This window comes from Bombyx mandarina, chromosome 08 (assembly GCF_030267445.1).
Source record: "Bombyx mandarina strain Sakado chromosome 08, ASM3026744v2".
Taxonomy (NCBI): Eukaryota; Metazoa; Arthropoda; class Insecta; order Lepidoptera; family Bombycidae; genus Bombyx; species Bombyx mandarina.
The window spans coordinates 354,405-367,926 of NC_143215.1; positions in this window are offsets into that span (position 1 = coordinate 354,405).

Consider the following 13,522-nt stretch of genomic DNA (forward strand, 5'->3'; position numbering starts at 1 on the left):
GAGACGTTGTAGTGTTTATTTTCACTTTGGAGTTTTCAGGTAAGCTGGCAATTTAGGGACTGATCATCAAACATATTATGTTACAGAACTACTTCCTGAGTAGATGCAGCCCCTTGAATATTTATGGTGGCAGTCTTAACTGCTCAACAGATCGGTGGTTGGACATGACGGTCTGCTCATTTTGGGAGCACCGTAGGTCCAAGGATCTTTTTAGGGCCCTATCCACCAATCGACTCACCCAAAGTCCGATCTCCACCCGAGGACAGAACCCAGGTAGAGTACGGGGGTTACCGCAGTCAACAGCACAACCTGACACACCCGAAACGCGGGACGCGTCAATCCTATTTGCGAAAAGTGGGCACTGCACTGCTCCAGCCATGTGAGGCAGTGTGCGAGCGTGTGCTAGACGCTGTGCTCGTCACAGCCACAGCGGTGGCACTGCATCGTCGGTTCCCTCTGGGCGACGCAGTACAGGGACTGGCCGAAATAGCCATGGCTGTTTTGCATTTTCGTCAACGGGAAGATAAAACGTTCTCGGTCACGGTTCACTCAGTCCACGAGGAACGGGAGCATCGTCTCAGCGGTCCGAAGACGGGCCGAAAGTTCCCTAAACGGCGAGACCACGCCTCTAGTACGGCCCACCGAGGCTCTGCGCCCTAATCGCTACTTCAACAGGACGTGCTTCCTTCCTGTTGTGGAGGTCGCATCGCCGCGCCTAATCGGTGGTGAGCGCCTCCATTCGTAAGTCCTGGGAAGCATCCTGGCAAAAGTGCACGCCGCCTAGAAGAAGACGATGCGATATCAACAGATCGCTCTGACTGCAATCGCACGCCCCATACTGTGCCACAGACCGAATCCCCCCCACGTAGAGACAGCGCACCACCGTGTCGCCCCCCCGACGCTTGGCAAAAGCGGGGTCAGCGAGCCAGCCGTCGTCATTACCCGGGGATTCAAGCTGCCGAAGTAAGCGCGGAAGTTCCAACGTCCGTTTTATTCGAGGTCAAGGTATCGCAACCCGGTCATACGGATCCTGACGCAGAAACCTCTAATCACTAGATGAGACCCGCGTGGTGGCTCTCTCCTGGTCCGGTCAAATAACGTGGCTTGGCGTTTATTGAGGGCCACCTCGAGGTCACCATCTTTAGATCTGACCGACAACGAATGCCACCCCTGCGCAGGCACGATGAGCAGTCTCATGGAAGCCTTTCCCCGGGCCACGAACGACGCATCATTTGCGTAATACACAATGCGTAGACCCGAGAGAGGGCTGTGGGAAGCGTTTTGCAGGACCCAGAGCCGAAATTTCAAAGAAGAGGGCTAAAAACCAAGCCCTGTGGAGCACCGCGCTCAAATGGAATGTGGAGCATTGCATCACCGTAACTAGTGCACATGACCTATCCTCGAAATAGTACCCCGGAGGTACTCGAGGATACTGTGAAATTTGAGCGCCCCCGTAATTACCAACAAGGGCAAGGTGATGAAAGGGTTAGCGGTTCATGGCCCAAACCATCCCGCCCCAGGTGACAGCTTCATCAGAGAGAACACGCAAGCGCATGATTGTGTCGATATTGGAGCCGCTCTCTCTGAGATTTTACTGTTACGCAGCTAGATCGGGACTCGTGTTGGTCAAGTGCAGGGCGATTCGGACGACGACGACTCGCTCAAATAATTTTCCCGCCTCGTCCAGCAACATGGGGCGATACCCGCGCCCATCCTTTCTCTGTAGGACGAGTCTGCCCATCTTCCACTTGGTCGGAAATCGTCCCGACTCAAGGCAGACTTCAAAAAGCCGCACTAGCCCATCCCCCAGAGCACCGAAGGCCAAAGTTACACACGATCATGTGGCCCTGACACCTGACATAGTTATATACGTTTCAATATATACATTTATACATACATACGTATATTTACACACATATATATTACATTATACCTAGTCAGGTCATAAATTCTGTCACATGTTTAATGTAAAATAATTGAAACAAGTTTATTCATTATGTAACCATTCATATACCAAAATGAACTTAACAAAACATAGATTCTTATGACACTAAAGTTTATTCAAAATGACCTCCGTGATTTTGAATACAGGCCTTCAATCTGCGCGGCCAGTCGTCTATCGCAGCACGAACGCGGTCCATGTCAATATCGGCGGCTGCCTTAATCAAGGATGTCTTGAGTGACTCCAAATTGGGATGAGGCTTTGAGCACGCCTTATCCTCCAAGTGTTGCCATATCTTGTAATCTAACGGATTCAAATCTGGACTGGAGGAGGGCCAGTCTTCGTGCCGTATGAAGTCGATTTCACGCGTCGCCAACCAGTCTTGTGTGCTCTTCGCTCTATGAGCTGGCGCCGAATCTTGCTGGAATACCCAGTGCCTGTTATTGAACAAGGTATGAGAAACACGTTCCACAAGGTTCGTCAGGACTGTATTTTGATACACAACTGCATTCGTTTTTACACCTTTCTCACAAAAATGTACCTCTGTTAAGCCCCAATAAGAAACTCCCAACCATACCATGAGCGAGGATGGAAAATGACCTCGTTGGACACGCGGAATACGGTTGCTCGCTTCTTCACTACTGTGTGCGTACACCTTATCATTTTGTTTGTTGTAGCTCTCTTCTACGGTAAAATTTTTTTCATCCGAAAAAAGAATTTCCCGATATTTTTTTCCCGCGTACCGCTTCAACAAAGCGCGGCATCTCTTCAGTCTCAGGTCCATTAGACGAGCATTCAAACGATGTCCTGTTTTTCTTCGATATGCCCGAAGCCCTAAGTCTTCATTTAACACCCTTTTCACCGTGGTTCTGCTTAACCCCATCTGAAGGGCCAACAGTTTCTGCTTACGTTTGGGATTTCTTTGAATTCGCGCCTTCACAGCTTTTATCACTGCTGGAGTCCTAACAGACCGAGGGCGACCACTTCTTGACCTGTCATCTACACTAGAGTCTTCATTGTATCGTTTGATGGTACGATAAACGAATCTTTTGGTTATGTTAAAATTTTTCAGTAAGTTAAAAATTTGAATTGGCGCGTAACCGCAACGATGCAACGCAATAACTGCAACACGGTCTTCTTTAAGCGTCCACTCCATATTTAAAAATGAGTAAAATTCTAACAGTATACATTTTTATTTTCCTCCATCCTCGCTCATGGTATGGTTGGGAGTTTCTTATTGGAGCTTAACAGAGGTACATTTTTGTGAGAAAGGTGTAAAAACGAATGCAGTTGTGTATCAAAATACAGTCCTGACGAACCTTGTGGAACCTGTTTCTCATACCATGTTCAATAACAGGCACTGAGTATTCCAACAAGATTCGGCGCCAGCTCATAGAGCGAAGAGCACACAAGACTGACTGGCGGCGCGTGAAATCCACTTCATCCGACACGAAGACTGGCCCTCCTCCAGTCCAGATTTGAATCCGTTATATTACAAGATATGGCAACACTTGGAGGAAAAGGCGTGCTCAAAGCCTCATCCCAATTTGGAGTCACTCAAGACATCCTTGATTAAGGCAGCCGCCGATATTGACATAGACCTCGTTCGTGCTGCGATAGACGACTGGCCGCGCAGATTGAAGGCCTGTATTCAAAATCACGGAGGTCATTTTGAATAAACTTTAGTGTCATAAGAATCTATGTTTTGTTAAGTTCATTTTGGTATATGAATGGTTACATAATGAATAAACTTGTTTCAATTGTTTTACATTAAACATGTGACAGAATTTATGACCTGCCTAGGTATATACATTATATTTTTACTGGTGGTAGGACCTCTTGTGAGTCCGCGCGGGTAGGTACCACCGCCCTGCCTATTTCTGCCGTGAAGCAGTGCGTTTCGGTTCGAAGGGTGGGGCAGCTGTTGTAACTATACTTGAGACTTTAGAACTTATATCTCAAGGTGGGTGGCGCATTTACGTTGTAAATGTCTATGGGCTCCAGTAACCACTTAACACCAGGTGTGCTGTGAGCTCGTCCACCCATCTAAGCAATAAAAATATATATATTAATTACCCAAATCTATCACTTTCTCGATTAATGGCATGTTAGCACTTAAAAGCCCAGAAAAATACCTAATTCTGATTTAAAAAAATCAAATACACACAGCATCTCTGCTGCTCTATCTGTTCTTCAAAATCTTATAATTTTAAAACGCAGATAGCTTGTCTTCAAGTTTAGGGGCTATCACTGGAGGGCGCGAGCAGTAATAAATACAGTTATGTGAAATAAAAATAGGTGCTATCGCAAACACATAAAGATTGTAGAGTCTGCATTAAAAAATGTTCAGAACTAGCTTCGTTACGCGAATATAGTTCTTACACTGTGGGAATTGATAAGTTAATAGTTTGAATTTCAATAACTTTGCTTTTTGACTTTTATTTCTATTTTTATTTTTATTGTCATGAACAATTATATTGTCAGCGTAAATTGAATGTGCTTTTAAATAATGTCTAAAGGTTTATTTGTTAATTTAATATTTAATAAACAAAAACGTGACATACCTAGAATTTGAAATCAATTGTTATGAAAATTTCAAATGTATTGATATGAATTGTTTATAGTTAAACTTGATTACAAACAAATAAGAAGTAATCATTATTTCTCTCGTAGAGAAGGGACGGGAAATAATTTGTTTGTGTTTTCTTTGTGTAACTGAACGTGGTGGACCATGTGGTTACCGGAGCCCATACAGAGACTCACCACTCACCTTGAGACATGAGGTCCAAGTATCGATTGTAATGTATACGGTGGATCCACTTTTTTTTTTTTTTTTTTTTTTATTGCGTAGATGGGTGGACGAGCTCACAGCCCACCTGATGTTAAGTGGTTACTGGAGCCCATAGACATCTACAACGTAGACGCGCCACCCTCCTTGAGATACAAGTTCTAAAATCTCAGTATAGTTACAACGGCTACCCCACCCTTCAAACCGAAACGCATTACTGCTTCACGGCAGAAATAAGCAGGGCGGTGGTACCTATCCGCGCGGACTCACAAGAGGTCCTACTACCAGTAAAAAACTTTTCAAATCAGATCATTTTTTTAGTTTGGTCTTTGTTTGGTTATTGGTGCGAAGAGATAAAAAAAAAAAAAAATAGGTAATGTAAATATATTACATAGGATGACCGTCTATTAATTCAAAAATACAGATATACGATACTCAACTGTATGACCTACTGCGGGCAGGTCTGTTGTACTACCCAACGGTAGTAATAGTATGATATCATCCTTGCTAATGCCAACTTGTATGTATGCCATGTTGCCTAACTTGCATAACTTGATTTCACCAGTTTATTTCTGCCGTGAAGGGTTCTTGCGCTCTGAATGCAATATAAACACCAATATTATGTCTTAAGTTGAATCGCGGCTTAAAATCAAGTGAGCCGTGAGCTCGCACGCCCTGTCCTATTAAAAATATATGTTATGAATTTGAAGTATGGAATGCGTTGAATTAAATGACAACACCTACGCTGATGATGCTGTTATACATATTATTGTAATATTCACATTATGTACACAGTACGTACCGACTGTAGCATAAAACATTGAACATTGTTTCGATAATTAGCACGACACGGTTGTAAAATAATGGATAAATGACAATTATTTAAGGCTTTATTTATTGTTTTTTGACGCGTTCACTGTCTTGTTGGTGTTCAAGGTTACCGGAGACTACTGGCTGCGAACAAAACTAGAGTCACAGGTATTTAAAAAGGTCATAAGGGAATATCTTATATATAAAATTCTCGTGTCACAATGTTACCATACTCCTCTGAAACGGTTTCGACAGATTTTTATGGAATTTTATATGCATGTTCAGTATGTCTGAGAATCGGCTACTATCTATTTTTCATATCCCTAAGTGTTAAGTGTTGATCACCCCTAACATTTATTTTTTACTTTTTGGACATTTTTTTGTGTTATAATGAGGCATTATGTGGTGGTTTTTTTTTTTTTTTTTCCCTACCTATGCTGATAGCCTTGAGAGGCTATTTCAGCTTCGCCCTAACGTTAGTAGGTGAGCTCGCGGGGCTCAACCGGAGAGTTGCTAACACTGACCCTAGCAAGAGCAGTGCTTCGCAGAATCTACCACCGGATCGGAAACGCGACCCACTGAGAAGATCCGGCGAGTAACTCAGTGGGCTGTGTCTATGGGTTAGTTCGCTCGTCGAGCCCTTCGTCGCAAGCGACGGGTTCGACGAGGACGGTGACAGGTGCTTGTGGTGCCTAAAAGCACCGTTAATGGATCAGGAGGATCCGTAATGACGTGCTTTGGGCGACGTCGACGGTTTACCATTCGGTCTACTGGGTCGGGTATGTAATTTCCAGCGGCTACGATGAGAGGGTTCTCATGTCGTGCCGCCTTCTCAAAATGGCGCAGCGATGCCGACTGTAGATACTTACTAAGAGAGTCGAGCTCCAGGTCATCGTGGAGATCCACATTCCTAAGGAACCATGGCGCTCCGACGGCTATCCTGCAGAATCGTGATTGAATAACCTGAAGGGATTTCAAGTGGGTGCGGGCTGAGTGAGCGAACACTACGCTTGCATACGTCATGACGGGGCGTATACAAGTTTTGTAGAGAGTTACCTTATTGCGGAGGGACAGTTTGCTTCGACTACAAAGCATTGGATAGAGTCGTCCTAGAATAAACGCGGCGCGGTCACGTACCGTTTTTATATGGGGACGGAATGTCATCCCTCTGTCGAGGGTGACGCCTAGATATTTGACCTTCGAGACCCACGGTATGGGCTGGCCAAAGAGAGTGATGGGACTAACGGCGGAGGTGTTTGCGCGCCTACTACGGAGTGGGATGCTCGAAGTGATATTCGGAGGGCGACCCCTTTTGAAGAGCACCGCTGCGCTTTTCGTGGGGTTGATGTCTATTCGCCACTTCCGGAACCACTGTCCCATGGTGGCTACTGCGATCTGGAGTCGCCGATGAAGCAGCGACATCTTCCTACACGAGTAGTAGATAGCCGTGTCATCGGCGAAGAGCGCTAGATGGGTCTCCGGAGACCGGGGTATATCATTGATATACAAACTAAATAATAACGGGGAGAGCGCGGAGCCTTGCGGGACTCCGGCAGTCAGTTGACGGGGACGAGAACGAGTTCCCTCTACTCGATATCGAAACGAACGGTTCGACAAGAAGTCTCGTATGATGAGCACGAGTCTGTCTGGCACTCCCATGTTGTACAGTTTGTAAATTAAACCGTTGTGCCAGACTTTGTCGAACGCCTTCGCGATGTCGAAGAAGAGGGCGCCGGTCGGGATTTGTTTACGCCTATTTAGTCCTATCAGAATGTGCTCCGTGAGGCGGTGCACTTGTTGTACGCACGAGTGTTTAGAGCGGAATCCGAACTGTTCGTCTATGAGAATTTTGTTCGCGGTAACAAAATCCCAGAGGCGTTTCCTAAGGAGCCGTTCGTAAATTTTTCCTATCGTCGAGAGGAGACTAATCGGACGGTAACTAGAAGTTTCGTTTGTCGGTTTGCCCGGCTTATGTATACCGATAACGTCCGCTTCTTTCCACACCGCGGGAAAGATGCAGTGCGTCATAGCGGCATTTAAAATTGTAGCCAACATTGCTATCAGTTGGACTGGCAAGAGTTTTAGCGCGCGGTTGTGGATGCCGTCGGAGCCGGGTGCCTTCCTAGGTTGGAGATTGTGGATCGCGTTTCTAACTTCGTCAGTGGTAATGGGGGGTAACGCGTCCGAGGGCGACAGGGAAGCTCTGCGCTCGACCTCCCTGTCGACTAACTCGGTGTGTTCGGGGTCCGCGTGTTGAGTGCTGGTGGTGCACTGCTCTTGCAGTGCACCGGCCAGCAGCTCAGCCTTGTCATCGTCATCGAATGCCGGTGGTTGGCCTGAAGGGCGTATGAGGGGAGGCATAGTAGCGGTAGTTTCGGATTTGAGAGTCCTAGCTAGTCGCCAGTATGCTTGGTGGGAGGGCGCGAGTTGTTCTAAATAACTATGCCAATTATCGTTACGCGCGTCGCTTAAGCGGGAGTGGACTTCGCGTTGTAGACGACGCATCTGAATCCGGTTTGAATGCGTGGGAAGACGATCGTAGGCCCGGATTGCCGCGTTCCTGACTCTTAAGAGATTCCTAAGATCGGGGGACAGTCTGATGCGGTGGAAGCTGTCCTCCACATCGACTTCTTTTGAAGATCTAATGATCGCGGAAGAGATGTGATCGGTAATGATGTTTATGGATTCGACGGTGTCCTCGGGGGATGGATTCGAATCCGGGCCGTAAGGGAGGATTGGCGGAGCGGCGTCGGCTAGGCACGTGCCCAGCTTATTCCAATCCACCATGGTCCTCGTAACAGTGACTGGGTTGTGAGGGCGACCGAGCTGCATAACGACAGGTCGGTGGTCTGAGTCGAGCTCTGACATTGCTTCGATGGAACGCAAGCGCAGAGTTACGTTCCTAAGCAATGCCAGGTCTATAGTGCTCGGACGGAGCGCGATGTTATACGGATAACATGTTGGAGTTGGGGGACCGACTATTTCGAAGGTGAGGTCGTCTATAAACGCGTCGAGACGCCTACCGTTGACGTTTGTACGATGGCAGTTCCACCTAGTGTGGTGGCAATTTAGATCGCCTGCCAGGATGACAGAGTCTCCCATGCCGAACAGTGACTCGATGTCACTGCTCAGAAGGGGTTTGTCCGGGGGGAGATAAACGGATGCGATGACGATCGGCTGGTGTCCCGTCAGCGAGATACGGCACACTGACGCCTCGATATGTGAGAGCGAGGGAGTATCGAGAGGGACAACGTGCAGGGCCCGCCTATAGTAAATGGCAGTCCCGCCTTTGGAGGCGGTGAGTCTGTCATTCCTAACCATGACGTAATTCGCGACTTTCGGGTCGCGACGCGAGGGCTTCAGACAGGTTTCCTGCACTAATAGAATATCTACAAGATTATCGCGGAGGAATTCAAAAATTTGATCGCGTTGCCGCGCGAGTCCGTTAGCATTATAGAATGCTAACGTAAGGGAATACGGTTTTTCTCTACCTTTTTGCGCCATTGATTACCGTTAAAGATTTTATAACGTACGCGACACGGACTCGTAGACGTCCATGTGATCGAAAGCGGCCGCGAGCCGCTGTTCGGGGGTTACCGACCTACGTATCGCGTCTGCGAACGATCGCAGACGGTCGAAGTTGACCGCGGTGACGAAGTCACGCACGAGCGCGAAGTCGTTGACGGCAGAGGGTTGCGGGGGACGGAACGCGGGCGCGGGGCGAGGTGCGAGCAGGGGCTGGGGCGCGGGGCGTGTCACGAGCGGGGGCGGGGGTGCGGTTTCCGTTCCCGCCTTCGTATACGGCAGCGGCTTTTTCCACGCCGAGACCGTGGGAACTGCAGCCGGCACGAAGGCGCGTTTCGGCACTGAAGGTGCCGAAGTCTTTGGGCCGACGGTTCGCGGAGCTGGGTGGGTTGGACGTTTTCGCGGAGCCCTGGGACATCCACGGTAGTTCGCGGGGTGCCCTTGCTTAAGGCATAGGACACAGCTTGGAGGTTCGGTCGCGGTTTCCCTATCTCTAACGCAATCTAACGTAGCGTGATCGCCGAGGCATTTCACGCAGCGGGGGCGCGCGTGGCAATTACGCGCCGAGTGGCCATAGAGTTGGCACCTGTAGCACTGCCCGGGAGTGCCACGCTTATGGGGGGCTTCGATCGAGATCCCGGATAGGCCGCAAATTGTCGTGAGACATGCGATCTTCTTTTTGGCCTCCGGGGTGGGTTCTAACGCCACGAGTATCATATTATAGGGCTGTTTGCCCCGCCCGCTGTGCATCCGGTGCACACTAACTATCGGGAGGGCCTGAGCGGTCAGATCCTCCTTTATGTAGTCGATGTCGAGTTCTTTAGGGACTCCGCGTATTACTACGCGGAGCTCGCGGTCCTCCTGAAGAGCATAGGTGTGGAAACCTATGTTCTCCTTTCGGAGGTATGCTGAGAGGGCCCTATGGTCGCCCGGCGTTGCGACCTTTATCTGAATCCCATGCGCGACGTTACGCGCATGGGTATAATTAATTTTATTTGCCTGAAGGGCCTGGGAAACGCGGTTCCACGCAGTTTTTTCCTGGAGAATCAGCGGGGGCGGGGCAGCTACTTTAGGAGCGGGTGCGGGTTTGGGACGCGGCGGTGGGGTTACGCGGCGAGCGGAGTCCGACTCCGGTGTCACGACTACCTGCGGGCGGGAGGCGGTCGCGGATTTGGTCTGCTTCGTCGTGGAGCTCCGGGACTCCACGGCGCGAGTACGCTTTTTACCGCGCGTTACGGTTTGGAACCCATCCGAAGTTCCAGGCTGAGGGCTTGACGCGGATTCGAAATCCATCTCCGATTCGGTATCGGAGCCTGAACTTGAAACGATCGAGGTCGCGGCGGACGTAGCGCGTGATGACGTAACCGACGCGGGCGCGGGGGTGGGGGTAGCGCTAGGCGCTTCGTGAGTCGCATCGTGGGAACGTGCGCTCGAACTTGACGCGGCGGCGGGGGGTGCGCGGCGTGCCGCCGAGGCACGGTTGAAATACGCGGCGACGGACGCGGGGGGGGAGGGATTGCCACGGGAGGCCCTATAAGCTAGGTACTCGGCCATAATTGACGGGTACCTATCCCGGAGGAATCCGACAATATCCCTAGCATCTTCTTGCTCCATTCTTCGTTCGGTCTTCTTGCCCGGGGGGGGCGGCCCCGGGACTTTTGTTGAACTCGCCGAAAGGCGAGGCCCCGGATAGGATTTGTAACCCCCCTGTGCTGCAGGACAGCAAGGAGCAGGGGGGGGGGGGAATGCCTATGCCGTGAAAACGGCAATCGGCGGGGAAAAGGAAAGGAACCCGCTCGGGCTGTATAGTGCTACAGCAGGCAGAATCGCGAGCGGGGGTCTAGTCTTGAAAAAGACTGTTGTTTTGGGAAGGGTTAGGAAATCGCTAGCCTGTGAGTGCCACAGGAAGCCTGATCGTAGCGATTGGTTTTGCCTTGAAAAAGGCAGTTGGTAAAGGGTGGGTTCGCGGTTACAACACTTTAGCGCACAAAAATGGACTTCGATACGCAGATCGCAAGCGACCAACGGATCGGAACGTCCGCACTACCGAATTGTAGGCACGATGTATTCACGGTCACTACACTGTCGAGCACAACTGTGAGTTCAGAGACGCAGCTCGCAAGCGGGCCACGGATCGGAAAGCACGTCCGCGCACGACCGAGTCGTGAGCGAGAATGTTTTGTATGTGGTGGAATGAAGTTTTGTTATTTTTATATTCCCTCATCCTTCACAGCGCTACATGCCTCTTTCACTCATTTACCACATCCATACACACTTACAATTAGTTTTTTTTTTTTTTACACTAGAAATTCCCTAGTAATCTTATATATGGCAAAACAACGTTTGCCGGGTCAGCTAGTAATACTATATAATATAGGCTAGAGTCCAGGATATTTCCTTATGGCGGCTATGTGCGATGCAGCCGCCAAGTGTCAATACTCACGCAAAGCAACTGCGGCAATGACCGCAGGGTCAATACCCTCAAATCCCACAGGCTTTGTATTACATTGCGGACACACGATATGATCTACGATTGTTACTTATTTCATTTCCAATAAAGCGATTAAGCTCAACATATCAAATGAATCATGTCTGAATATGGGTGGCGCGGTTCACGTTACTTATGATAGTTATTGACTCGGGCAATCACTTAACAACAGGCGCGCTGTGAACTAGTCCGCCGACGTGAAAGTATGAAAAATTCTGTTTATGTTTTGAGCGGCATTAATGTACATACTGCATGAAAACCATATTCCTTTTGCAGCTGCGGTCGAGTTAACAGAAATAAATAGGTACACACAGTTTCCTTTCTAAATGACCCCTTATAATACAGCCAATAACCACGATAAAGGAACTGTTTGTGACACGTTTAACTAAAAGCATTACCGGGTGCGAACCTAGGGCGCGCGGCTACAATCTGGTACCGAAACAACCGCAGCTCGAGATGAAGTGGTCTAACAAAACCACTGCTCAAATTGTCACTCTAGCCTCGTACAATTACTAAGTTGGGGCGCCTCTATGAGCGAACCGTTGAGTATTAATTATGAAGCTCTAATTATTCTGTATTAGAAGATATTTAATTAATTTGTTAGGATAAGGACGTCCGGTGCATTCGTGTTGAGCGATGCACCGGTGTTCGAAACCCAGGCGGCTACCAATTTTTCTAATGAAATACGTACTCAACAAATGTCCACGATTGACTTCCACGGTGAAGGAATAACATCGTGTAATAAAAATCAAACCCCCAAAATTATAATTTGTATAATTCCTGGTGGTAGGACCTCTTGTGAGTCCGCGCGGGTAGGTACCACCACCCTGCCTATTTCTGGAGGCTAGTTTTTATGAATTGGCGGTGGTTCTATTTAACGTTCAACAAGTATGTACATGAGGATATTTTTTTTGATTTGATTTGATTTGATATAATAGCTGGTTTTCGTCATCAGAGAACATCAGATCAGGTTCAATGAACTAAAGGAATTTCATTAGCAGACTATAGGAAGCATAGGAATGCTCAGATTCCGACAGCGAGCGATCTATGCAAAGCCGGAGACAATGCTAGCTGAGATGGTGTTAAGTTTAATTTTTGAGAATTGATGAGAAAGAGATGCTATCGAAAGCTGGCTTAATATAATGAAGTTAGTGTTGTAATCTATCGTAACATTATAATCTTATTCACGTTACTGGTGGTAGAACCTCTTGTGAGCCCGCACGGGTAAGTACTACCACCCTACCTATTTCTGCCGTGCAGCAGTAATGCGTTTCGGTATGAAGGGCGTGGCAGCCGTTGTAACTAAGACCTTAGAACTGATATCTCAAGGCGGGTGACGCATCAGTCAGCAAATGGTATCAATTAATCTCAAGTTATGGTACCTATGAGCTCAGGCAATTGCTAGTGTCCTAGTGACATAGGCTCTTATTACAGCTATCAACAGTAAAACCTTTTGATGACTTAAAGTTAGACTCATTCGAGCGTCTAAGTCGCTGAAGACACTTAATATTATAGCCAGTAGTACATTACTTTTGATATCTGGGAAGCCTTTTCGCGTTTTCTTTTACGAAAGAAATTCCTCAACTTTTATGCTTGGACCGTTGATTGGACTATTGCTGGTGAGAAGTAATGTCGACTGTTATGAAATATTGAGAAAATATTAGTCGCGCAGTTCATGTTTTACTGGTCAATAGGCGCCGTTTAAAATAACATCTGCCGATCCACATTTTATTTTATTCTAATTGTTTAAATGTACGGCAAGTTTACGGCTCACCAGGTGTTAAGGGGTTACAGGGGCCCATCTACAACGTAAATACCCACCTTGAGACATCAGTTCTCAGGTATTACTTTTAGCAGTACAACGGATGCCCCGCACCCCAAACCGAAACGCATTACTGTTTCACGGCCTAATTATGCAGGGTGGTACCTACCTGTGCGAATTCACAAGACGTCCTACCACCTGTAACAT